At 45.4% G+C, this 23,867-nt stretch overlaps 1 pseudogene; it reads left to right on the top strand.

The window, feature by feature from the left end:
* The window catches only part of LOC132574445 (cytochrome P450 2J2-like), a 33,996-nt pseudogene extending 10,129 nt beyond the window's left edge, over positions 1–23,867 (top strand).

Raw genomic sequence — 23,867 nt, 5'->3', positions numbered from 1 at the left:
TCCAACACTCTGTGTCACACAGTGGCAAAAATTTTTATATACCCACATACACTGTGGCTAATAGCCACTGATGGACCTGTGCTCCATATTTTTATCTAAACCCCTCTTGAAGGTGGCTATACTTGTGGCCGCCACCACCTCCTGTGGCAGTGAATTCCACATGTTAATCACCCTTTGGGTGAAGAAGTACTTCCTTTTATCCGTTTTAACCTGTCTGCTCAGCAATTTCATTGAATGCCCACGAGTTCTTGTATTGTGAGAAAGGAAGAAAAGTACTTCTTTCTCTACTTTCTCCATCCCATGCATTATCTTGTAAACCTCTATCATGTCACCCCGCAGTCAACGTTTCTCCAAGCTAAAGAGTCCCAAGCGTTTCAACCTTTCTTCATAGGGAAAGTGCTCCAGCCCTTTAATCATTCTAGTTGCCCTTCTCTGGACTTTCTCCAATGCTATAATATCCTTTTTGAGGTGCGGCGACCAGAACTGCACACAGTACTCCAAATGAGACCGCACCATCGATTTATACAGGGGCATTATGATACTGGCTGATTTGTTTTCAATTCCCTTCCTAATAATTCCCAGCATGGTGTTGGCCTTTTTTATTGCAAACGCACACTGTCTTGACGTTTTCAGTGAGTTATCTACCTATAACATCAGACTTCGCTACTTCTGTGACGATTGTTTTACCTTCATTCCAATACTTAATTCTTCAAGTAAGATTTATGAAATTCAGCGCTTGAGAGTGGAAACTGAAGTGGAACACGGACTGAGGCAAAGGTGAAGAGAAAGAGGGGGGGGGGAGAATACCCAACTCCCTCCTTTTCTTTCCTGAGGCTTCAAAAGGTTTCTGCCTAACTTGGTGATTTCCCTAGTGTTATCCTGCAAAATATTTGGCAAAACTGGAGGGAGACGTTATGGAAACTTAATATCAAACTAAGTCAGTAACTTTTAAAGAAAAATGTGTACAAGATGTTCTATAGATTGTATATAACCCCACAGGAATTGTGTAAGATGTATACTAACATGTCTAACAAATGTTGGAAATGTACTAAACATGTCGGGTCCTTTTATCATATGTGGTGGACCTGTGAGGTGTTGAAAGACTATTGGAAGATGGTTCATGAACTATTACAGAAAACTTTGAAGACACAGATTCAATTTAAACCAGAACTATTTTTATTAAACATATATCCTGGTGACTATTCCAAAGAGATGAGACATTTGTTGGCTCATATTAACACAGCAGCTAGAATTCTTTTGGCACAGAGATGGAAACTTCAGGAGATCCCCACGAGATTGGACTTGGTGGGGAAAATTCTAGATACGGCCGAGTTGGACTGTTTGTCCCAGTTGATGGCTGGGAAGTCTATGGAAGAAGCAAGAAAATATTGGGTAAAACTATATGTTTGGCTAGACACGCAAGACTTTTAAGATTCTTTGGTGTGAACTTATATCTCCTATCTCCTGTATTTTGTATTATAATATCATTTATATTGGAAATATAAGCTTAAATAGACATTTTAAACGAAGACTTACATTCACTAAAACATACTATTTAGATGCTGATGATTTAATCTAAAGAGATAACAATATGTGATAATATTTGTACCTTAAGAAAGCATATTACACGCAGATTAGATTATTATCATATTGATACTTATAACTTTATTTTTCTATTTCCTTCTTACCCGGTCCCCTTAACTTCCTGGAAAACCAATAAAAACTTTTAAAAAGAAGACGACGACGACATTGGATTTATATTCCGCCCTCCACTCAAGAGTCTCAGAGCGGCTCACCATCTCCTTTATCTCCCTCCCCCACAACAGACACCCTGTGAGGTGGGTGGGGCTGGAGAGGGCTCTCCCAGCAGCTGCCCTTTCCAGGACAACCTCTGCCAGAGCTATGGCTGACCCAAGGCCATTCCAGCAGGTGCAAGTGGAGGAGCGGGGAATCAAACCCGGTTCTTCCAGATAAGAGTCCGCACACTGAACCACTACACCCAACTGGTATATTTTAAAACTGAAAATGTGGGATAAGGAGGAGAAGACTATGGGGTTCTACCCATTGAGGAAAAATCTACTCTGGTCAAGTTGGCTTCTATAGGGCAAAGTGCTGGACAATGGAAATTAATGAGGGCTTTGCTAATCAAAAACAAATGTGTTTGTGTACCCTGCAATCAATTCACAGACGACATATGGAGTCCTCACTGAGGGTCTTTTAAGGCAGATGAGAAGCAGAGGTGGTTTGCCAATGCCCTTACCTAATGTAATGGAAAATGCGGAAGACCTACGTCAAGCAGATAGGGGTGGTGATCTACTCTTTCCAAACCTGCGTACGGCAGCACTAAGCTGCAAAAGGGTTGATTGCCCTGAACAGCTGAACCATGTTTGCCTCAGTTAGAACTGCTGCGGAGCCCTGCAAACCAGTCCCAGCTGAGGCTGATAATTGAATAGGGTAGGGTTATGTTAAATTAAGCCTGAGCGGCCTAGGTAGTTTTTTGCTCTGCTCTGTTCTGTGGAACACCTGAAGGAGCTGCTGCCTGATGATTGCTTGATGAACAGACGTTGCAGTGGAGACAGAAAACAAGAGGAACCTCCCCAGCCAAAGCAACAAGACTTCTTGAGAAGAAGAAAATGAAATTGCATTTATATCCCACCCTCCACTCCGAAGAGTCTCAGAGCGGCTCACAATCTCCTTTCCCTTCCTCCCCCACAACAGACACCCTGTGAGGTAGATGAAGATATTGGATTTCTATCCCGCCCTCCACTCCGAAGAGTCTCAGAGCGTCTCACAATCTCCTTTCCCTTCCTCCCCCACAACAGACACCCTGTGAGGTAGATGAAGATATTGGATTTATATCCCCCCCTCCACTCCGAAGAGTCTCAGAGCGGCTCACAATCTCCTTTACCTTCCTCCCCCACAACGGACACCCTGTGAGGTAGATGAAGATATTGGATTTCTATCCCGCCCTCCACTCCGAAGAGTCTCAGAGCGGCTCACAATCTCCTTTCCCTTCCTCCCCCACAACAGACACCCTGTGAGGTAGATGAAGATATTGGATTTATATCCTCCCCTCCACTCCGAAGAGTCTCAGAGCGGCTCACAATCTCTTTTCCCTTCCTTCCCCACAACAGACACCCTGTGAGGTGGGTGGGGCTGGAGAGGGCTCTCACAGCAGCTGCCCTTTCAAGGACAACCTCTGCCAGAGCGATGGCTGACCCAAGGCCATGCTGGCAGGTGCAAGTGGAGGAGTGGGGAATCAAACCCGGTTCTCCCAGATAAGAGTCCGCACACTTAACCACGACACCAAACTGGCTCTCCAGAAGTATCTTTGTAATTGAAACTTTGATCTTATGTTGTAAACTTTAGGATAGTTGGCCTTTGAGTTGGTGAATAAAACTGCTTTCTGTTTGCAAACCGACATTGGCCTGAAATCAATCAAATGACATGGGCAGTACGTCTTCCTCTGCAAAGCCTTCCTTGGAGATACAGAGCCTTCCCTGGTACTGACCCGGCTTAGCTTCCAAGATCTGATGAGATCCTGGAAGCTGCCTTCCCTCCCAATGCAAACATACAGTAGCTGCCCAATATCAGAGACACATCACTGAACCAGATAGGGACTGACTGCAGTCGTATGATTTATAAAGAAGGGACAGCTTTCCAGCACATTACCATACAGAAGCATTCATCTTGCTGTTCTCCAGCCTAAACTGTATAGCAGTAATTGCGTTGAGTACTAATTTCTCATTGGTTCTTTATGGCTTTAGGTATTATATTGTCAAATGGCCACACCTGGAAGCAACAGAGGAAGTTCGGGCTGGTCACCATGCGGAAACTGGGGCTGGGAAGAAAGGCGTGGAGCACCAAATACAAGAGGCGGCCCATCAGCTTGTTGAGACTTTTGCACGTGAGAAAGGTATGCGATGACAGGAAATTGGGCTGGCCATTGGCTTCTGCAGTCTACCAGTGCCGCAACACCAGGCCCCATTTCTGCAATGTTCCCCCACTGACGTTTAAAGTAGCAGCAAGCAACAAATGTAATTTCGTGGCATCCCTACCCCCACATCAACTAGCCGGTCAAGAGCAGCAATAATAGCCCTAGATAAGTTTTCCCACATTGGGATTTAGAAACACCATCAGCTATGCTTACATGGCTTGCAAACAACTGTTCATCCTTTAATTTATAGTCACCCATAGAGGATTTTTTTTTTTCCCTACTCCCTCTCTGCCTATTTTATGAGCGAACCAGAAAAAAACAGAAGAATTATGGCTATAGTAGGATTAGGGCCGGCGCTAGGACAGTGCTGCTCGAGGCAGACCCCTGTGCCACGTTCTCCCTCCCCCCCTGAAAGCTCCCTTTATGGATACATTGCTAAGCGTTATCTAAAAGATAAACCACTCTTAAGATTGCAAAGTTCTCACGTTCTCTTACCTAACTTTACTATGAAATTCACTCTTGACTGTCCACAGAACTTACAACAGACTTTGTTTGCAGGGCAGCCATTTGACCCTACAATGCCCATCACCAATTCCGTCTGCAATGTGATCTGTGCTGTGGCTTTTGGACACCAGTTTTCTGTTGAAGATAAAGAATTCATCAAACTGATGGAAGCCATTGGCGATATGGTTTCATTTTTAAATACCATTATTCACGGTGTAAGTCATCTTCTTTTGCTGTCCTATTACGTCAGGCAAGCATCTCCTTGATTGCCTTTACTTCCATCTTTGAAATGAACTCTTTAAGATGACCAAGGTCACAGAAGAGTTTCAAATGTTCATTAGTTGACTCAAACTATATGGTTTGAATGAGTTCTATCAGAATGAGAAGACTTTCAATTCGATAATGAGCAATGGAAAAATAGACATCAGTGCAGATGCCTTTTGTTCATGGGATTGGATTTAAGCAAAAATTTTACACTTTACCTCTGCTGGCTGATCATTCCTTTGTTATATTGATTCCCTAGTTTGACTAGGTGATGTATCTTATGTATATCTACATCTAATTTTACCAATATATGGCCCAAGCTGAACCAGTAAGAAACGCAAACTCATTAGTCTCATCTGAAAGGAATTCATGAATGGCAGAGAGATCATAGAGACGTACAACAGATTATAAAAAGTACCTCTATTCTTGCAATATTCAGCCTTGTTATCACTTCTAGCCAACCAAATGAATATCATCTGGACTCAATAATAATTTCATTGTTAGTTACCTGGAGCCTGGTAAGATTCACCCCAGTAAAGAATGAAGAGGAAGGAAAGAAATGAAGGAGCAAACAACTCATCCCACCAACCCTATGCTATTCTATATCATTTGTGTGCTTATCTTTGATCAGACAAGTTACCCAAACTCTATGTGCCAGAGAATAATATGGACAGTGTCTTCATAACATCTTCCATATTCCTATAAACAAGTACCATGTTCATCATTTGTCTTGGATTTTCAGCCTTGTTAGAACTCTGCTACAGGCATACTGTCATTATCCCTCTGAGTTGGAGGACATCTTGGGTGTTTCCCACCATCGTGTCAGGGAGGCAGGACTAGAAGGTTTTTTTTTTCCTTCCTCTTCCTGTGATACTGGAACACCCATCTCCTCAGTTCCTTTCCTGCCTCGAGAGGGAGAGCAGCTTGCTGACTTAGCTCCACTAGACTATTCCTCGATTCTGTTCATTTTTTCCTTACTATTCCTTCCTCTTCTAAACTTACTCAATATTTTTTCTATACTCTGTACTTATCAGTTTTTCTTTTCTGCTACATTACCCAGTTTTCTTCCTTCCCTCCTTCCTCTCACGAACGGCAAGGGAATGGCCTGTAAAAGGCCTCATTGAAACCAGTGCATAGACACGTAGGCAGAGCAGTGCGAATGAAGTCCTTCAGGGACGAGTTTCTAGAGGGTGTGCCCAACATCAGATCGCTGCTTATGCCCACGGGGGAGAAATCTGGTGCCGACATGTCCTCTCAGGTTGTCTTGGCTCTCGGCAACGTTTCTAGCACCAAGGACACGCAGCAGCACAGTCAAAAGCACTCGGGCTCAGTGCTTACAGCAGACGAATCTCCTCACCCTCAACGTCTAGCCAGGAGTGGCAGCCATCTTTAAAGCAGCATTTTGGCACAAAGTGCACACAATCGGCATTACACTCTGGAGACCACGGCTGCCGCCGCAGTTCCCAATCTTCAGTTGGGAGATAGGGGGATGGAGTAGTCCCCATCGGGGCAAGCCTCTTCTTCCGGTCAGTTGCAGGGACAGCAGCCCGGTAATGTACCCAATCTCTTGGTACCCTTTCCCAGAGAGTTTATGCATATGCTTCAACAAACTATAAGGGCTGAGATTTTTAATTCCTGCCGCAGTGGTGACATAGGGGCAAGTTCAATGGGCTCTAGGTCTCCCTCCCCTCCCCGAACTCCCCAGCACCCATGTCAGCAACAACTGGGAGGGGGGGGCAGTTGGCCAACTAAAGCTGCCATGAAACAAGCCCCAAAATATAGGGAGCCAGTACATGATGTGGAGGACATTCACTCTGATTCTGAGTCGCAATCCAGAGATAGAAAGGATTTCCTTCCTGATGAGGAGGTAGAGGACATTAGTGTCCCTGAACAATCAGTTCGCTTTTCTAAGTCTGAGGATTACCAATACTTGCTGACTAAAGTTATGGCAGCTTTAGCTCTCCAGGATCCCTCTTCAGAGGAAGTGGTCTCCAATTCTGGCACCAATCCCAGGAACAAGACTGCGGGGGATAGAGAATTCTTCCCAGGGTCACACACTTCAGCAAAAATCTTTCCATTTCCCCAATTCTTTGAAAGGCAACTTAAGGCGGAGTGGGTCAAGCCTAATTCCAACCGGCAGTTCCCTAGCTTTGTTAAAAAAAATTGTATGACTTACCTGCTGTTGCAAACAAAATGTTCCTGTAGTGGATGCTCCAGTATCAGCGATACAATCTTCAGGGCTGGTGTCTGAAGACGGCCACGGTTCCTTCAGAGATAACTGGGACACTCAAGAGGTCACACGAAGCCACTGCCATGGCAGTCAAAGCCTGTGCAGCATTATCCATTGTTTCCAGAGCAGCCATAGTCTGGGCTAGGAGGCTGATTCAACTCTTACCAGAGAATAAGGAACTCCTGGATGGCACCACCACCAGCACATTCTCGTTCGGACGGACAACATAGCTGCCAAGACCTACCTGAATCATCAAGGGGGCTCATGTTCTTCCGCTTTGTCCAAGGAGGCGAAGATACTGTTCAGCTAGTCGGAGCATCCCCTGTTATCCATTCGGGCAGAGCATATCAAGGGTGTGAACAATGTACAAGCAGACTGGCTCAGCCGGTCGATAATTCAGCCAGGGGAATGGAAACTGAAGACATCCCTGTTCCAGCAGATAGTCAATCACTTTGGTCAGCCGACTATGGATCTTCCATCCAAAAGCCTTAGTGGTGGATGCGTTATCAATCATCTGGCCTCAGGAGCTACTATACGCGTTCCCTCCAATCCCAGTCATATCCAGGTTCTTTCGTCAAGTACAACAGCAGGGTGCACAAATCTTAATGGTAGCTCCTTGGTGGTCTCGTCGTCCATGATTTTCCACCATTCAGAGATGAGCAACAAACCCACCTCTTCATCTGGAGGTGATGCCCGACATGCTGACGCAGGGTCCCATCTGGCATCCTCATCCAGAATGGCTGCAGCTGACCATGTGGAGATTGAACCTTGGTTATTCTTCAGACGTGATAGACACATTACTGGCATCCAGAAAAAATTCAACTACCAGAATCTACAATACTACCTGGAAGGCTTTCCCCAGGTGGTGTCACAGAAAGTCTAAGGACCCATTAAAGCCATCTGTCCAATCCACTCCTGAATTCTTGCAAGACGGGTTGAAGTCAGGTCTGGAGCCTGCGATGTTACGGAGAAAGGTAGCAGCGCTATCTTCGGTTTTTCAGCTTATGGATGAGGCAGATGTGGCCAGTCATCCTCACATCCACAGATTTCTGAGGGGAGCTTCGCTGAAAAGTCCACCACAGGTCCATAGATTTCCTACGTGGAGATTGCATACTGTTCTTATAGCTCTCACTAAACCACCTTTTGAGCCAATACAGGACATTTCACTGAATATCTTCTTCCTGATCTGGTGTAGTGGTTAAGTGTGCAGACTCTTATCTGGGAGAACTGGGTTTGATTCCCCCCACCTCCACTAGCACCTGCTGGAATGGCCTTGGGTCAGTTTGGTGTAGGGGTTAAGTGTGCGGACTCTCATCTGGGAGAACCGGGTTTGATTCCCCACTCCCCCACTTGCACCTGCTGGAATGGCCTTGGGTCAGTTTGGTGTAGGGGTTAAGTGTGCGGACTCTCATCTGGGAGAACCGGGTTTGATTCCCCACTCCTCCACTTGCACCTGCTGGAACGACCTTGGGTCCGTTTGGTGTAGTGGTTAAGTGCACGGACTCTCATCTGGGAGAACCGGGTTTGATTCCCCACTCCTCCACTTGCACCTGCTGGAACGACCTTGGGTCCGTTTGGTGTAGCGGTTAAGTGTGCGGACTCTCATCTGGGAGAACCGGGATTGATTCCCCACTCCTCCACTTGCACCTGCTGGAACGACCTTGGGTCCGTTTGGTGTAGCGGTTAAGTGCGCGGACTCTCATCTGGGAGAACCGGGTTTGATTCCCCACTCCCCCACTTGCACCTGCTGGAATGGCCTTGGGTCAGTTTGGTGTAGTGGTTAAGTGTGTGGACTCTCATCAGGGAGAACTGGGTTTGATTCCCCACTCCTCCACTTGCACCTGCTGGAATGACCTTGGGTCCGTTTGGTGTAGTGGTTAAGTGTGCGGACTCTTATCTGGGAGAACCGGGTTTGATTCCCCACTCCTCCACTTGCACCTGCTGGCATGGCCTTGGGTCAGCCATAGCTCTGGCAGAGGTTGTCCTTGAAAGGGCAGCTGCTGTGAGAGCCCTCTCCAGCCCCACCCACCTCACAGGGTGTCTGTTGTGGGGGAGGAAGGTAAAGGATTGTAAGCCACTCTGAGACTCTTCGGAGTGGAGGGCGGGATATAAATCCAATATCATCTTCTTCATCATCATCTAAGTACCCTCTGGGGAATATGTGGGGAGAGAAGGTCCCTAAGGTAAGCAGGTCCTCAGCCATATTGGGCTTTAAAGGTAATAACCAGCACCTTGTTGCGGATCCGGTATAGCACTAGCAGCCAGTACAGCGTCTCCAGCCCAGGCGGCATGTGCTCCCTCATGGAGAACCCCAATAGCAGCCTGGCTGCCACATTCTGGTCTAGTTGCAGTTTCCGGATTCAGGACAATAGCAGCCCCATGTAGAGAGCATTGTGATAGTCCAGTCTCAAGGTGACCGTAGCATGGATCACAGTTGCCAAGTCATTGCCCTCAAGGGGTGCGGCCACACCTCACATTAAAAGCGGGTGTGTAGCGCTCAAATTTGAACCACTGAATATTGATTCGATGCAGGGCTGTTCAGACGAGCATCCAAGAATGCGACTCATTCTGTTGTTGAGCGATCACACATCCAAAACTATCACGCTCTTTTCTTGGAGCATGCGTGATCAGATGTTGATTTTTGGGAGGGGGGGTCCATTGAACATGCGCCCAACTGTTTGGAGGTGGGAAATCAAACAATGCTTCAGAGGCAGGGGGGAAGGGGGGAAATTTCCGGAATTAACATTGCGGATTCAAACCAGGGAACTGCCAGGAATTAATTTCCTAGAAATTGGAAGCGACAATGATATCTAGAAATCCTCCACATTAAAAAAAAAAAAAAAGATTGTTTTCCTGTTCTGAAGAGTGGGATAATGTTTCCGCCCTTCCGCCCCCCCCCCCCCGATCCTGTGTTGATTGGAGAAGCAGAAGTGTCACCTCAGATTCCTGGATGACCTGGCAATGCGCATGTCTGCTGGGGCTTTAAAAAAAAAAAAAGGTGGGAGGGGCGATAAACATTCCAAGGGGCAGTATCGCGCGTGAGCTGTCCAAATAGGAAAAAGCCGATTTTGTGCCGCTGTTTTGAAAAAGGGCCGGACTTTCTGTCGTGTCAAATTAATGTGGCACTGATCCGCAGCGAGTCGGAATGACCCTGGATGACACTTGATTGCCAGATGTGGATGTCTGAACGAACACATTTAATCCGTCAGCCAGACAGAGCTGTGTCGCTGCTAATGGTACGTCTGGCTGCACCCAAGGAAGGGAACCAACTGCGTTACCCGCCTAAGATGGTAAAAGGCGGATTTGGCAGCAGCTGCTATCTGATACTAAATTGCCACGAGGACTTCATATTGTGTTGTTTGGCAGGGGGGAGGGCACCAGAAGTTAGCCTTGCCGAGGGTGCCAGACAGTCTAGGGTCATCCCTGTCTAGCGCAAGAATCATAAAAAGATCACACAGGGACATAGATGGATCTTTTCCCTCTTTCTCCTCCCGTAGCAGATAAATCCAGGTGGGCCTGTAAGGTGCCAGTGAACGCCTGTACGATTTCACTGCAACAGACTACCACGGCTTGCCCTCTGGCATCAACACAACCATACTGATATTATATATTCAGGTTTAGCAGCACCAAGCAGTTAGTGGAACCTGGTGATGTCTGTGCGGGGCAGTTCACAGAAAACATGTGACCATCGTCTGGTAATTTGTTTTATTACAGAGAGTCTGCAGGCAGGAAAGGAACCCCAGCAGTTATTTTACAAACTGAGCCATCTTCGAGTACTGATAGGATTTCGCTTTCATCTTCCTTGCAGCTCTATGAACTTTTCCCACGGATCATGGAATGCCTCCCGGGGCCTCACAAGAAGGCCCTTTCAAGCACAGAGACTGTGCTTTCGTTTGCAAGGAAGGAGATAGAAAGGCATAAGGAGCATCACGCTGTCCATGAGCCGCAGGATTTCATTGATTTCTATCTGTTTCAGATTGAGAAAGTAAGTATGCACCTTCTACACGAAAGCAGATGCGCTCAATAAAAAGGGAAACAACGACAGCAAATGCAAACTGCATTATTTGAAACCCATATACCTCTTTCACTGCATGAGTTTCAGGTTTAGAAAACCGAATGGAGATCTCCTCTCCAGCTCAGAAATTGTAACCTGTTTGTATCACACAAGTGTTGCGTAAGTTGGTGGAATGGGAACTGATCCATCTGAAAGGCAGCATTTTCCAAGTATTGTCTTCAGATTTCTAAGCAACTCAAAAGAAAAGGGTGGAAACCCTTCAGGCCAAGGAATAGATGTGTATACACACACACAGTATTTTGGTTACAGCAGTTAATGGTAACTGATTTTTATTAGTATATTTGCTTGTGGTAGCGGTGGTTTACCTTGAATGACAACATTTGCCACGAACCAAACTCATGGCATTTGTAGGTTTTTAGTAGAAGTCGGCCCCCTCCCAGCCGAACGGCAGCGCCGCTTTCAGGCTGGGGGCCGGGTTTGCCCTCCCGGAAGAAGGGAAGGCTGACGTCGGCTCCCCGACATACGGGAAGCTGACAGGGCGTGGCGTCAGGGCTATAAAGCCCCGCCCTGAACAACACAGTTCTTTCTGGCTCTCGGCCCGCCCGCCCTATGCAGTACAGGTTTTACCGGTTGCCTTATTAGGGGCCAGGTAGGAATTTTTTCATTTTCACTGGATTGGCACAAGTGATTTTGTTTTTTGCCTGCCTTGCACTGCTGGTTAGTGTAGAATTTTGGGGGAGGAGTTGTTAGTTTGGTCACTTGGCAGGATGAGGTATTGGCTACAGTATTTTAGGGGAGCACCTATGGCTCTGCACCAGTTGGTGCTGGTGGTCTGTACGAACTGCAGATGGGCTTTACGGCTCAATGCGGGGAGTGCAAATCACGACAAAGCCTCACTGGGGCGGATCCTTCCAGTGGGTTCGATGCTGGCCTAAGTGGAGGTGGAGTTTGGGCCTGGCTGCTCAGCACCAGCCAGATGATATTGGGCTTGTGCTGGGGGCAGGGTGGCTCGCCCTCCCAGGACAAGGCGGGGTCCTGGGTTTGACCCCAGGGCTTGTCCTGTTAGGCCTAGACCTCTTGCTATTCCAGCTCGTTCAAGTTATGTTTAATAAAGCGGCCTGGTTTTCATCCAACACTGTGTCAGCCTCTTCATTCCGACTGGGGGGGGGGGGGGCAATGTGGCTTTGGGTAGGGTTGCAACTGATCTGATGCTTCCTCAGTACATTTTGTAGAGTCCCAGAGCCATGACTTCAAAGTCAAAATAACATACCGAGTCCGGTACAAGGTGCTGGTCATTACCTTTAAAGCCCTATATGGCCTGGGACCTGCCTACCTGAAGGACCGTCTCTCCCCACATGTCCCCCAGAGAGTACTGAGGTCTGGGACTCAAAACCTTCTCACCATCCCCGGACCTAAGGAAGTCCGTCTTAAGACAACCAGAGACAGGGCCTTTTCCATAATGGCCCCTACATGGTGGAACCAGCTGCCGGAAGAGGTGAGGGCCCTGTGGGACCTTGCTCAGTTCCGCAGGGCCTGCAAGACAACCCTCTTCCGGCTAGCCTACACCTGACTGGAAATAAATGTAGCTTATTAGACTTCTGCGAACCATACTGTATAGATTTGATGTTAAGATTTTAAGGTTTTTAGGTTTTTAAATGTTCTGACTTTTTAAAAAAATGTTTATATATGTAATAATAATCTAAACTCTGTTTTATTGTTTGCTGTGAGCCGCCCTGAGCCATTTTTGTGGGAAGGGCAGGATACAAGTCATAGAATGAATGAATAAATAAATAAATAAATGCTCATAATTTGTTGAAAATGCTATCTCATTTTCTTTACCACCACCAACAGAGCAAGAATGACCCCAAGTCTACTTACAATGAAGACAATCTGGCAGCATGCATTCTTGACCTCTTCATCGCAGGAACAGAAACAACATCCTTGACACTGCGTTGGGCGTTGCTCTTCATGGCAAATCACCCAGACATCCAAGGTAAGAAGGACTTCTATATTGACTTAAAGAAAGGCCACCTTTATATCCCCAATGTTGTAATTCTTGTAAGTTTTCATACTGAGCAGCTAATTAATAGCACAGTCCTATTCCTCCTTAACTGGGAGTAAGTTCCAATGAATATGGCGGCACTTCACTGCAAAGGGAAGTGGTATGAGAAATAGATGACACTGGGAAAGAAATCCCAAGAATTCTAAGTAGATTTTGTAGGAAAATGAATTATTATTGTTGTTGTTTTATAAAGAGTTAAACAAAATAAAGACATCTGAGAAAGCTGGTCTGACATAATAGACTACTGAACTAGATTCTGGAATTGGACCCAAATTCAAATCCTTATTCATCTGATGATTTTAGATTTCACTGGGTGATCTTGGGCTAGTCACTCCAGGGATTTCCCACCAACCTGGAACTGGCAGCTGTAGTCAGCACTGGGCCCAATGAATTCTGCCTCAAAGGCCTTTAGTGATACATTTCAGACCAACAGTCTGGTAGCCCTAGTCAGCACTGGGCTCAATGAGTTCTGCCTCAGAGGCCTTTAGTGATACCTTTCAGACCAGCAGTCTGGCAGCCCTAGTCAGTACTGGGCCCCATGAGTTCTGCCTCAGAGGACTTTAGAGATACCTTTCAGACTTTCTCTGCTGTCTCCCTCCTCCTCCATCCCTCCCAGCCAACTGAAGGGAGGTTTTCTTTCTCTCCTCTGTGAATCAGTGCAACAGGCAGCTCAGCCAATGGGGGAGAGTAGGGAGAGCCAGTAACTGCCAGAGCTAAGGTTGGTTTCATTTTACTGACAGAATCAGCCTTACTGCGTAGCAACAGCCACTCAGGCGGGAGAGAGGAGTAGACTCAACCAATGGCATGAAAGTACTCTTGATTGATAGTTTGATGGACCAAAGGTTGATGAAGTACAATCCCACCGAATCAGGATGCTGGGATTTGCCAACATGAAACCGGTTTTATGTCTATAGATGCTTGTCATGGGGACCAATTTCAGTAGAAGGACACCAATTCTTTTAATTATTTTTGTTTCTTTTCATAGCTAATATATGCTGCTGTATGAACCAAGCCTACAGCTCAATATATATTCCAGTTTTTTGAATATGTGACATTGAAGAGTTTCACTGGTTCATTAATGAGGTAAAGGAAAATGCAGTGCCCATGGTAATTTTTTTTTTTTTTTTACTCTTTTCCTCAGAGAAAGTCCACAAAGAGACTGAAGATGCTTTAGGTTCCTCTCAATTATTCCACTACCAAGATCGGAAGAAACTGCCCTACACTAATGCTGTGATTTGTGAGATTCAGCGTTTCCAATATATCTTATTCTTTGGGGCCCCCCGACAATGTGCAAAAGATGTGAACATGCGTGGTTTTCTTATTCCAAAGGTACAGAATATTCTTATGGTTGCACTTCCGGATTCTAAGAGTGATATTTATAAAAGGTAGCACTTTGTAAGATGTATATGTCAAGAAGAAGGGTAGTTTTTTATACCTCACTTTTCTCTATTTGAAGAAGTCTCAAAGCAGCTCACAATCTCATGTATAGCAGCTTCCTGTGTAGTAGTTTTTGAAGGCTACAAACCTGACCTCATTTCCAGAAACATCAAATTATTACTGTTTTGTCATTCCCCAATTTATCTGGCCCCAACTGTGCTGATCTATTTATGTCAGTGCCTCTCAATGTTATTCAAAGATTATCTAATGATTGGGTGACCATCAATATCCAAAGTGTTCATAATTTAGCATGTGTTTCTTAAAAACCTTTTCCAGTTTAAATGCTGTAACAATAAAACTGCGAAAGCATTTTACAAAGCTCTCCTCCCATGGAAACCTTTTTGTTTCCTGTGAAAGCCAAAGAATCAGACTTAAGAACATAAGAGAAGCCATGTTAGATCAGGCCAATGGCCCATCCAGTCCATCATTCTGTGTCACACAGCGGCCAAATATATATATATATATATATATATACACACACACACACACACACACACACACACACACACTGTGGCTAATAGCCACTGATGGACCTCTGCTCCATATTTTTATCTAAACCCCTCTTGAAGCTGGCTATGCTTGTGGCCGCCACCACCTCCTGTGGCAGTGAATTCCACATGTTAATCACCCTTTGGGTGAAGAAGTACTTCCTTTTATCCGTTTTAACCTGTCTGCTCAGCAATTTCATCGAATGCCCACGAGTTCCTGTATTGTGAGAAAGGGAGAAAAGTACTTCTTTCTCTACTTTCTCCATCCCATGCATTATCTTGTAAACCTCTATCATGTCACCCCGCAGTTGACGTTTCTCCAAGCTAAAGAGTCCCAAGAGTTTCAACCTTTCTTCATAGGGAAAGTGTTCCAGCCCTTTAATCATTCTAGTTGCCCTTTTCTGGACTTTCTCCAATGCTATAATATCCTTTTTGAGGTGCGGCGACCAGAACTGCACACAGTACTCCAAATGAGACCGCACCATCGATTTATACAGGGGCATTATTATACTGGCTAATTTGTTTTCAATTCCCTTCCTAATAATTCCCAGCATGGCATTGGCCTTTTTTATTGCAAATGCACACTGTCTTGTTTCTTAAAAACCTTTTCCAGTTTAAATGCTGTAACAATAAAACTGCGAAAGCACTTTACAAAGCTCTCCTCCCATGGAAACCTTCTTGTTTCCTGAGAAAGCCAAAGACTCAGACTTAAGAAGGAAAGCTAGAAATAAAGCAGTGCATATTGTATTTTTAGCTTATGGAGGCCAACCAGTTATCCAGGGTTGCAGTCAGACAGGTAGTTTGTCCAAATATAGTTGCTGATCTCTAATGGATTAAATCGGCATATTCACATGGCCACATCTGGCACCCATTCCCCAGTTGTAGAACCATAGCATATCCACTGACAACTGGAGTGGCATGACCAGTTCCCGATTCAACCCAAAAATGACACCATGTCATCACTGTGATAGTGTGAACAATGTCTCTGCCCCCCCCCCCCCCCTCATCTCCTGCCAGGTGTCAGGCACTGACCAACAACCCTAGGAAACAACACATATTAGTATTAGGACAATGACTGCAAAAGATCCATATCCTTGTCTGCATGCATCCTGAAGCAAGAATTTCATTCTTCTAGGATGCCATTATTGTTCCAGATCTCCACTCTGTTCTTCTTGATCCCAAAGAATGGGAGACACCAGAGGAATTCAACCCAAATCATTTTTTGGACGAGGATGGAAGTTTTGTGGAAAGAGAAGCATTTCTTCCGTTTGGTGCAGGTAACTGGAAAACGTGGTGGATAGCTGTTCATAGATGAATTTAGGGATATTCTCTTCTTGTTCAGAATGTTCTTAGAAATCGCTAAATTACCAAAACCTTGTGACCAATATTAGTATGATTTCAGTTAGAAAACAACTGGAAGTTAAATTCTATTAAATATAGCTTGGACATAAGATGGGATTTACATCTTTCTTTTTTGCATAACATTCGTATACAGAGCAAGAACGTTCTTTGAATTTCACAATCACCCCGCTGTGCTGGCTTCCCATAGAGCTGCAATAATTTGGCAGAAGAATCGTGGCTGGGTCAAGAGCAGTATCACTCATCCAATAGAATTCATCAAGTCTTCACCATGGGAGATAATATTAATCCCCTGGCTTTATCATGGTGGAATGCTAAAACACCTCATCTCCAGCCTTTCAAGTGTCATCCTCCCACCACCTCCCACCAGGAGGCTATTCCCCTTGAACGACACTTGAAAGATTGGAGATGAGGCGTTTTAGCGTTCTACCATGATAAAGCCAGGGGGTTAATACTATCTCCCAGGACCATACCCAGGATTTTAAAAGAGGAGGGGCTTTTTTAAAAAGTCAGGGGGGCCCCTTTCCCATCCACTGCAGGGCTTGCTGCTTCTCAGAAGCTTTCTGGGGTAGGGACAAAAGCTGGCAGCCAAGCCTAAAACATTGGACTCAAGGGACTACACCTCGTGTGCCAGCAGGGGGTTTCCTTCCACCTCCCTCTCCCCCATCTCAGCACTTTGCTGCCAGCAGTTCTTAGTGTCCCCTCCTCCCCAGTCCATTCCATGCGGCTTCCTTTGCCTCCCGTTCCTCTGCCTATATTTACTCCCTCCATAATAGACACCCTGTGAGGTAAGTGGGGCTGAGAGGGCTCTCACAGCAGCTGCCCTTTCAAGGACAACTCCTGCGATAGCATAAGAACATAAGAACATAAGAGAAGCCATGTTAGATCAGGCCAATGGCCCATCCAGTCCAACATTCTGTGTCACACAGCGGCCAATATATATATATATATATATATATATATATATATATATATATATATATATATATATATATATATATATATATATATATATATATATATATATATATATATATATACACACACACACACAAACACACTGTGGCTAATAGCCACTGATGGACCTCTGCTCCATATTTTTATCTAACCCCTTCTTGAAGGTGGCTATGCTTGTGGACGCCACCACCTCCTGTGGCAGTGAATTCCACATGTTAATCACCCTTTGGGTGAAGAAGTACTTCCTTTTATCCGTTTTAACCTGTCTGCTCAGCAATTTCATCGAATGCCCACGAGTTCTTGTATTGTGAGAAAGGGAGAAAAGTACTTCTTTCTCTACTTTCTCCATCCCATGCATTATCTTGTAAACTTCTATCATGTCACCCCTCAGTCGACGTTTCTCCAAGCTAAAGAGCCCTAAGCGTTTCAACCTTTCTTCATAGGGAAGGTGTTCCAGCCCTTTAATCATTTTAGTTGCCCTTTTCTGAACTTTCTCCAATGCTATAATATCCTTTTTGAGGTGCGGCGACCAGAACTGCACACAGTACTCCAAATGAGACCGCACCATCGATTTATACAGAGGCATTATGATACTGGCTGATTTGTTTTCAATTCCCTTCCTAATAATTCCCAGCATGGCGTTGGCCTTTTTTATTGCAAACGCACACTGTCTTGACATTTTCAGTGAATTATCTACCATGACCCCAAGATCTCTCTCTTGGTCTGTCTCTGCCAGTTCACACCCCATCAACTTGTATTTGTAGCTGGGATTCTTGGCCCCAATGTGCATTACTTTGCACTTGGCCACATTGAACCGCATCTGCCACGTTGACGCCCACTCACCCAGCCTCAACAGATCCCTTTGGAGTTCCTCACAATCCTCTCTGGTTCTCACCACCCTGAACAATTTAGTGTCATCCGCAAATTTGGCCACTTCACTGCTCACTCCCAACTCTAAATCATTTATGAACAAGTTAAAGAGGATGGGACCCAGTACCGAGCCCTGCGGCACCCCACTGCTTACCGTCCTCCACTGCGAAGACTGCCCATTTATACTCACTCTCTGCTTCCTATTACTCAGCCAGTTTTTGATCCACAAGAGGACCTGTCCTTTTACTCCATGACTCTCAAGCTTTCTAAGGAGCCTTTGATGAGGAACTTTATCAAAAGCTTTCTGGAAGTCAAGGTAAACAACATCTATCGGGTCTCCTTTGTCCACATGTTTGTTCACCCCCTCAAAGAAATGTAACAGGTTAGTGAGGCAAGATCTTCCCTTGCAGAACCCATGCTGAGTCTTCCTCAATAACCCGTGTTCATCAATGTGCCTACTCATTCTGTCCTTGATAATGGTTTCTACCAACTTTCCCGGTATTGAAGTCAGACTGACTGGCCTGTAATTTCCCGGATCTCCTCTGGAACCCTTTTTAAAGATGGGGGTGACATTTGCTACCTTCCAGTCCTCAGGAACGGAGGCAGATTTCAATGAAAGATTACAGATTTTTGTTAGAAGATCCACAAGTTCAACTTTGAGTTCTTTCAGAACTCTCGGATGTATGCCATCCGGACCCGGTGACTTATTAGTTTTTAATTTGTCTATCAGTTGTAGGACCTCCTCTTTTGTCACCTCAATCTGACTCAGGTCTTTCAACACCCCTTCCAATATTAGTGGTTCTGGGCGGGCAAACACTTCTCATCTTCCACGGTGAAGACGGAGGCAAAAAATGCATTCAGCTTCTCAGCCATTTCCCCATCCTCCTTCAGTAATCCTTTTACCCCATGGTCATCCAAGGGCCCCACTGCTTCCCTGGCTGGTTTCCTACTTCTAATATATTTGAAGAAATTTTTATTGTTGGTCTTTATGTTTTTTGCAATATGCTCCTCATAGTCCCTTTTTGCCTGCCTGATCACAGTCTTGCATTTGATTTGCCACTGCCTGTGTTCCCTTTTATTAATCTCACTTGGACTGGTTTTCCACTGCTTAAAGGAGTCCTTCTTACCTTTTACAGCTTCCATTACTTTGTTTGTTAACCATGCTGGCCTCTTCTTATACCTGTTTGTGCCTTTCCTAACTTGTGGTATGTATTTTATCTGAGCTTCTAGGATTATAGTTTTAAATAGTCTCCAAGCTTCCCCAAGGGTTTTGACCGTATTTACCTTTCCTTTCAGTTTCCTCCTCACATGCCTCCTCATCTCAGAGAATTTACCCCTTTTAAAGTTAAATGTGGTTGTGGCGGTCTTTTTGGGCAACTCCCTATTTATACAAATGGTGAAATCAATAACATTATGGTCACTGTTCCCAAGCGGCGCAATCACTTTTACGTCTCTCACCAAGTCTTGGGCATTACTTAGGACCAGATCCAGGATCGCCCCACCCCTGGTAGGTTCTGAGACCATCTGCTCCATAGCACAGTCATTGAGAGCATCAAGAAACTCAATCTCTTTCTCTCGACCAGAACACATATTGACCCAATCAATCTGCGGGTAGTTAAAATCACCTATTACGACACAGTTTTTACGTTTAGCCGCTATCTTTAATCCCTCCATCATATTATAATCGTCCTCTCTCTTTTGATTTGGTGGGCGATAACAAACTCCCATAGTTAAATTTCCTTTTGGGCCCTCTATTTCAACCCAAAGCATTTCTAAAAGGGAATCTAATTCTCTGACCTCAGTCTTACTGGACCGTATATCCTCTCTGACATACAGAGCCACCCCACCTCCAACCCTTCCCTCCCTATCCTTCCGATATAACTTATATCCAGGAATCACCGTGTCCCACTGATTCTCCTCATTCCACCAAGTTTCTGAAATTCCCACAATGTCTATGTTTTCTCCCAACACTAAACATTCCAATTCACCAATTTTACTTCGGACACTTCTAGCATTTGCATACAAACATTTATAATTTCCCAAGCAAGCTAGGCCCGCCACCTCTCTCCTGCCGCCTCGAGACTCTAGCAGACAGTCCATACTGTTTGTCACCATCACAGTGGACAACTCTGATCCGTTACTCGGTAGAAAAATAGAAGCCAACCCTTCATCTCTTTGAGACGAGTCCTCCCGAACCAGAGACATTCCATCTCCTGTCGGCTTTCCCCCAAGATTTAGTTTAAAAACTGCTCTGCCACCTTTTTGATTTTAAGCGCCAGCAGCCTGGTTCCATCCGGAGACAGGTGGAGACCGTCTCTTTTGTACAGCTCCGGCTTGTTCCAGAAAGCATCCCAGTGCCTAACAAACTTAAACCCTTCCTCCTTACACCATCGTCTCATCCACACATTGAGACTTCTAATTTGCGCCTGTCTCTCCTGCCCTGCACGTGGAACAGGTAGCACTTCCGAGAAGGCCACCTTGGAGGTCCTGGCCTTAAGTCTCCCACCTAGCAGCCTAAATTTCTCCTCCAGGACCTCACGACTGCATTTCCCCACATCGTTGGTGCCAACATGCACCATGACCACAGGCTCCTCCCCAGCACTGTCTATCAGCCTATCTACTACACGCGTAATGTCCGCTACCTTCGCACCAGGCAGGCAAGTCACCATACGGTCAATACGCGGTTTCGCCACCCAGCTGTCTACTTGCCTAAGGATCGAATCACCAACTACCAAGACCCCCCCTCTCTCCCTGCCCAGGGATGGTTCCTTGGCGCGAAAGGATACCCGCTCACCAACCGAAGAAGAGGTCCCTTCTGAGGGCGCATTCCCCTTATCCTCAGCAAGGTGCCCTGTTCCCTCTAGACCCTCACGCTCTCTGGCAGCAACGGGGCTGCCACATTCAGAGTGGGGCTCATCTAATACGCCCCCAAGAGTCTTCCCCAATTGCCTAACTGACCGTCTCTGCTTCTCCAGGGCAGTCACCTCGGCCTCAAGGGTACGAACTCGTTCCCTGAGGACCAGGAGCTCCTTGCATCGAGCACACACCCAAGACTTCTGTCCTGTGGGCAGATAGTCATACATGTGACACTCAGTGCAAAACACTGGAAAGCCCCCACCCCCCTGCTGGCATTCTACCTTCATGATATATATATTAAATATACAGTCCTCTTTAAATGCTGTTGTTTACGTGGCTCCCCTTCTGGAAGGTCAACTTACCTTATTGGGAGAACAAGGAAATCAGGGATCTGGGTTCCTGGTCCTTAGGAAGCCCCCAGGCAAAGAGCCACAGGCCAAGAGCCCTTTAGCTCTCGCCCTTTGGCAAGGCGCAGCTTAAAATGCAAAGAGGGTGGAGCAGACCACTCCTAAGCAATCATCAACAATTACTCTCAATCAATCAATCAATCACTTTCACCTTTAGCCCACTCACCCAAACGTACAGCAGTTCCCCAGCTATCACAACTCAGCCTTTTCAGCAGTCACCCAAGCCTCAGAATGAAGTCTTTCAAAACGCAGAAATTCTTAGCAACTTCTCCAGCTGTCTCAGCTTATCAGAGCTGCTCTGCTCTGTTCTGTTCCTCTCAGGCCTCTCTGAGATAGCTATGGCTTATCCAAGGCCATTCCTACTCTTGTGTTGGTTCTCTTGTCTTTTGTTGGATTGGGGCAGGGGGCAGAAAAATAGGAAAGAAGCAGCTTGGCAATGTAATGTGGTAGAGAACTTACTGTTCAAGCAACACAAGTCACTGAGGAGAAAGGTAGAAGGAAATCTTGGCCCATCAGCTCACATTTTTTACCCAAGCACAAACCAGATGTTCACCTGAGTGATACATGCTAGACAACAAGACATGTTAATAGATTCCTCCCTTCTTTCCTCTGCAGGGGCCCGTGTCTGCCTCGGACAGCAGCTGGCAAGGATTGAGATCTTCATCTTCTTTACTAGCCTGTTGAGGGCGTTCACTTTCCAGCTGCCAGAAGGAGTGAAGGAACTCAACACAGAGCCTAAAGTTGGGGTATCATTTGTTCCCCACCCATATAAGCTCTGTGCTGTTCCCCGCAGCAGTGCATCATAAACTATACAAATTGGAGTGGCTCGCTAGTTACTGCCAATCTCTCCTTCATGTCTTTTGCTTAAGCCTAAACCAGCTCTCACCTGCTCAGTTCATTCTGTCCTTGGTTTCTGTCAGAGCTCATCAGGTGCTTCCTCGAGATGGACTTCAGGCAGAGCTGTGATGTTCCTGATTGCTAAGCTATTACTATTGCCCAATAAATAATCCTATTACTAGCTTTGATGCCCTCATGTGAATGCTCAAGATGGAGTTCTAAAAGGTAAAGTGTGCCACTGAGTCACAACCAACGCATGGTGACCCCATGAAGTCCTGCCTCGTGGGGTTTTCAAGGCAAGAGATGAGCTAAGGTGGTTTGCCATTGCCTTCCTTTGCACAGAAGCCCCACTCTTCCTTGGTCGTCTCCCATCCACCTACCGACCCTGATCAGTTTCTGAGCTTTCAGAAAATCTGGCTGTTCTGGACTATGAGGGCTGCTAAAAATGCACAACTCTGGGGGTATGTAAAACCAGATTTTTCATTCTTTCTACATGCCTTACAAAGAGGTCATGTGGAGGAAATGGATATGTCAGAACTGAGTTTAAATGGATATGTCAGAACTGAGTTTAAAAACAAGCTTGTAACAGAATATATTCCCAAGCAAGCCTTGCGTTGGTGTAGAGCCAGTTTGGTGTAGTGGTCTAGGGCGGCAGACTCTAATCTGAAGAACCGGGTTTAATTCCCCACTCATCCACATGCAGCTAGCTGGGTGACCTTGGGTCAGTCACAGTTCTCTCAGAGCTGTTCTCTCAAGAGCAGTTCTCTCAGAGCTCTCTCAGCCCCAATTATCTCGCAGGGTCACCAGCCATTGGTATCTGTTGTGGGGAAAGGAAGAGAAGGAGATTGTAAGCCACTGTGAAACTCTGAGGCTGATTTTACACTGGGCAGAAGATTCTGTCTCAGTGCACTTAAAAAAGTGTTAGTTTACATTGTATACCGCCATCACTTCTGCATTGCTTTGCATTCGTTCGCATTCACTTTCTTGAATTGGCACAGAGAGTGTTTTCACCCTGGAATTGCTCCTTACTTTAAAAGACCACTTTTGAACTGGGGTTTTCTGCAGATTCGGATCCGAATGTGGTAGTGTTAAGGTGCATTGTTTCATGGTGATGGTGCTTTGCGCCATGTATTGGATGTAGTACATAATCACAGACTATTGAATTCTCAAAATCAATCCATAGCTAAGAATCACAGGAAACCATTGCAAGTGTAAAGTTTAAACTCAGAGAAAGCGAGGAGCAAAATTTTGGATGTAAATCCAATAATATAATGCAGATTTCTAGCAGGGTAATGCAATGCTCAAAAAATCAGAATCAACAATGAGTGTAAAATCAGCCTGGGTGAAGTGTAGGGTATAAATCCAACTCTTCTTCTCCTTGCTGTTATCCTCACAAATGCTATTATTCAATTGTTCATTAGGAGGGAGACATTTGTACTAGAAATGATTAGTCTGAACAATATTGGTTGTGCATTCACATTAGAAAGCAAACTAGAGCAAGCAAAACCTCATCTATGAAAAGAGCATTAGAAGCTTAAAAAATAGAATTTAAAAAACCTATAGTTCAGCTATGAACCCCAACAACATGAAAGGCACAGTAGCAGAGGGGGCATATCAAAAATAAAAGATGTGTTCAGTCCAAAA

The sequence above is a fragment of the Heteronotia binoei genome, chromosome 6 (genome assembly GCF_032191835.1).
Source record: "Heteronotia binoei isolate CCM8104 ecotype False Entrance Well chromosome 6, APGP_CSIRO_Hbin_v1, whole genome shotgun sequence".
Classification (NCBI taxonomy): Eukaryota; Metazoa; Chordata; class Lepidosauria; order Squamata; family Gekkonidae; genus Heteronotia; species Heteronotia binoei.
Note: the sequence above shows the minus strand (reverse complement) of the source record. Positions and strands in the feature narration are given on the sequence as shown.